This window comes from Ochotona curzoniae, unplaced genomic scaffold, assembly GCF_017591425.1.
Source record: "Ochotona curzoniae isolate NIBS_2020 unplaced genomic scaffold, NIBS_Ocur_1.0 contig_3437, whole genome shotgun sequence".
In the NCBI taxonomy this organism is placed as follows: Eukaryota; Metazoa; Chordata; class Mammalia; order Lagomorpha; family Ochotonidae; genus Ochotona; species Ochotona curzoniae.
Window position 1 is genome coordinate 305132 of NW_024465862.1, and position 4683 is coordinate 309814.

The following is a 4683-nucleotide window of genomic DNA, read 5'->3' on the forward strand; positions in this document are numbered from 1 at the left end:
CTTTCTTTCTTTCTTATTTTGCTGACTCAGACCCATCAGGCAAGGCACCCAGTCCCGTCCAGTGCAGTCTCAGGCTTGACATTAGCCCCTGCAGGATATGTACACCAGGCTAATTGGCAAATATCACAAATCAGGGATTGGTTTTCTGGCCCAGATGGCTGGTGTACATTTGACTGGTGGACCAGTCCATTGGGCCACACTATGTCAAATGGGGAGTTACAGCTTGAGAGTGAATAGCAATTTAGGATTATTAAATCCCTAGACCTCTACTCTGTGGGAGGCCCCTGGTGAAGCATTTATAGTAGGATTTAATCCTTTCAGCAACCTAATGTAGTAGGATTTATGGACCCTAGTTTGCAAAGATGGAAAAATGAGAATCAAGAGGACTTTAGGGAATTTGTCCCAGTCACACAGGACAGCAAATGATGCACTGGGATTCAGACCTACTGTGTCTGGCCACACGCCACGGCCCTTCACATCACCACACATCTCTGTGTGGTGGACTGTTCAGGGTGGAGTGTGCACTCCATCCATGGCTAAAACAAAACAGGAAGCAGCAGAGACCACTTATTAGCGCTTGTACCAGCTGTGCTTTTTGCCGCGCCTGCCTATGAGGGCGATGGCAGTAGACAGATGAGGCTGGAGCCAGGTTAAAGCGACTTTGTACGTGAAAGCCAGGCTTAATTCTCATCAGAAACATATTTCTAGGCAGGGCAAAACATCGCAGCATTGCAAGAATCCATGGCAGGATAGGAGAGCAGCCCCAGGAGGCCCAGTTTGGAAACAAGTTCAAGGAGAACAACACTCGGCTTCTTCGGGCACGGCAGTTGATGAGTCCAAGCCAGATTTGGGACAAAACAGACTGAGTCATCCGGCTGTTGAGATCAAGGCCAAATCCTTCATTCTTGTGCAGGAGCCTGAACAGAAGCACTTGTACGTGGGAAATGCCCAGAGACCCGGAAACAACTGGAAATGGACTCAGAATAAAACCCAGCTTGATTACTAAAGGTGTGGCCACCAGGTCAGGGTGCATTTTCCAGAAACTGCCAAGATGGCAAAGGATCTGCCTCTGGTGTTCTTAAATAATTCTTAAATAATTCCAGAAATCCCACTTTGTTCTTGGGCCTCACATCTAAGGCTGCAGGCAGCCAGATGTTATATGTTTGGGGGACCACGGGCTTATGTTTGGGGGATCACGGGCTTTAAGCTTTGCTCCCAGGTGTGACTTTAAGAGCTGGTCCTAATCGTAATGAAGAACCTGGGGTGCAAGGAAGAGCAGGGGAAGGGATCCTCCCACCTCACACACAGGCTGCCATGTATACTGCTGGATACTGTCCGCTGTCTTCCTCTATATTCTCTCTGCTTGCTTTCAGTCTGTCCTCCGAGGTGCAATGGAGGGAACAGGAGAAAGTCTGCTTGAGAAAATGGAAAAGTTTATTGCTATTTTGAAACTGCCACCAACTCTCCAGGCAGAGTGCCAGGAGTCACACCTCTGCAGAGTGCCTTTGGGGTGGAGCGCCAACCAGTCACCTGGCTGACGTGGCAGGAGGGGTACTTGCTAGAGAGGGTGCATCACCATTTGCAGGGTATCTCACGTCATTCTTTTTTTCTTTTTAAATATATATTTTTTTTTGTTGGGAAGGCAGGCTAACAGAGAGAGGACATACAGAAGGAAAGATATTCCAACTGGGGTTCACTTACCAAGAGGCTGATCCAAAGCCAGGACCCTGGAACTTCTTCCGGATTTTCCATGCAGGTACAGGATCCCAAGGATCCTCTACTGCTTTCCCAGGTGTATTAGCAGGGAGCTGGATGGGAAGTGGAGCAGCTGGGACACAAACCAGTGCTCTTACAAGGTGAGGATTTAGCCACTGAGCCATCACACCAAGCCCTCATGTAATTCTACTTGGGGCCACCTGACTTTCCCAGCTTTGTCATTCTCACTTCCGAGGGAAGGCACTGAAGGTTGCGATGGCTTCATGTGTCCCTCGTGGGATGTGGCCGGGCCAGCAGTTGAGTCCACAGGTTGCCTCTTACCAGCACCTTCCAGGATGTCAGAGGATACAGGATGTCCTGTGCTGTCTGCTACAAAGGCTACTAACGTGTGTGCTGCTGTATTCTGATCCTCAGACACTAACTGTGAAGAGAGGACAGTAGCTTGCAGGATGAATCTGCTAAGGTTTGATCAGGCCGACAACATGGCAGACGTGGCCTTTGCGAATGAGGCCGAGTCCTGGACAATGTGCACCCATGCTATGCTCACGTGATGATCTGTGTGAATGCCAGGGGTCGACGGTAAGCAGGGGGAGGAAGAGGCGGCTGCTGAGCCCCTGTCCCTCTCTCAACTGGACAGCAGCTCCTGACAAGTTTCCAATATACATTATGTTCCAACAAGGGCACAAAGACCATGTGTTTGATGCGTTTTAACTTCTCCAAACTTTCAGAGCCTCAATAATGGCCTCATCTCCACAGGGAGTTGACACGCCTTTGGCTGGGGCTGTCGCACAGAAATCTTATGTCCCTCCCCCCACAGACTGTCTAATGACCACTTAGTGACTTCATGGGGTCTTTTTTTTATTATTATAAAATTTATTTTTACATTCTTTACATACTTAGTTAGAGTAAGAAGGTTCAAGGGCTACAGGAAAGTGGATAATACTAGTATGTTTTCCATATTGTTACCTTCATGTTTAAAAGGGGGGTATTAAGGGAGAAGGCCCACCCAATTTCCCACCCTCCCCAGGTCCCGGATGTAGGGCATGCTCTGAGGTTCTTGCTCAAGTGGTTTTGATATTGCAACAGTTATGAATCGCTGCCAATCTTGCCACTCCAAGCACTATGAGGTCTTTGAAAAATCCACTGATTGACATAGTCCATCATAGCTGAGATGGTTGGTTGACCCGTTCTGTCTTCTCTCTTTTCTTCGTTAGGGTTCTGAGTCCAGCATTTAGATTAGGAAGATCTCCAAAGAAACTTTTTGTATGTGCTAACAAGTACAGGGCCTGGCACCGTCCATCGCTCCAATCAGCTGGTGGTTGTAATTGCTGGGTTGGTTCTGTTTTCACTCCCGACTTCCACTGGAACCAATGGGTGTTGCAGTCCAGCCTGGTTCTGCCCAGCACATACTTGGCCCTCACCTAAACCAGCGGGAGCTGCAGCCTAGTTGGAGCGACCCACAATAACCCCCACCAGGACCGCCCCTACCCTGGTTTGCCAGTAAGTGTAGCAGTAATCCAGTCTGTCCCACACCCCATTCCACCCCAGCCGCTGTTTAGTTTTATGTCCTCCCGTGGAAGTGGTAACCCAAGAGGGATGAGCCCACTATTACCCTCCCAGGCCTCTCCCACTCCCAAATTCCAATTGATGCTGCCCAAACAAACCTCGCCCACTTTAATTCTGTTTGCACCAGTAGGAATAATCTGCCGAGCCCAGCTTTTCCCTGATCTAGTCCACATGAGGCGCACAGGTGTGGTAGCTCTGCCTAGGCTGGTCTGCCCCCATCCCAGCCCATGCTCTCCTGCGGAAGTAGCTATCCTGCAAAGGAGCCCTCCCTTATTCACCTGCTGGCTCTGCCTACTTCCTTTCTTGTTCTCAGGCTGGTTGGACGCTGCGGTCCCCTCCGGCACAGGCAACCTCACCTCGGCATTCCATATTGTGCACTAGTCTTTGTTGCGACCAAACCTGGCTCGACCCACACTGGTGCTTGGATTTGCCAGTGGATGACGTGGACAGATTCAGCCTGGTCTTGCCCCCACGTCTGCCAAGTGTATGCCAGTGGGTAGCTTTCCATGGCCTTTTCTGGGCTGTTTCCTATCATGTTTCTTGCGCTTACCTGCCGGGTCTGTGTCCTGCCAGAGGAGTTGCCCAGGCTCCTCCATCAGAACCTCTCCCAATGCCAGGTTACACGCTTACCAGTGGGTCCACGAGCCAACCCTACTCAGTCCACCTCCTGTCATAGCAGGAACTGTGGCTTTTCCTGACTGGCCTTCAGCCCAATCTGGTTCTTGCTGTTGGATGTTCCAGCCCAGCCATGGTTTGTCCAGACCTACGTATGGCTCACACATGGCTCAGTAGGGGTTTGAGACCTTGCCTAGTCTATCACACATCTGCCCTGGTCCTCCAGAACACCAGGGGGAGTCGGGGTCCAGCCCGGTTCGGTGCATCCAATCCCAGTCCACACTTGTGCCAAGGGAGACTACAACTGTATCCAGATCAGAATGCAGCCCCCCTTCCAGGCCACGCGCCTCTTTGTGGGAACCTCAGCCCAGCTAGGGTTGTCCCCTTTGCTCCCCAACCGGGTCTGTTCCCAGCCATAGCTCACTCGCATGCCAGTGGTTGCTCTGACTCAGCTTGGCACAGCCCCTCACCTGTCCCAACCTCTGCCTTAGACACTGTGGCTTTGTGTCCCTGGCTCCCGCAGACCAGTAGGTACAAGAGCCTAGCTTGGCATGACCTTTGCTCCCTCCTGGTTTCTAGTTTTACTTGTGGGCTAAGGTTTGCTCATTCGTACCAGATCTACTCTGTTCCCTACCAGTTGACACATTAGCCAGCTGTTGGAGCTACTTTTGCAGGACAAGCCCCAAGCCCAGGCTTCTGCATGGACTGGTATTTGGTGCCCAGCATTATTAGTGATTACAAATTTTACAAAGGAAGAGTTACTGCCTGTTTCAGGTCCGAGAATCA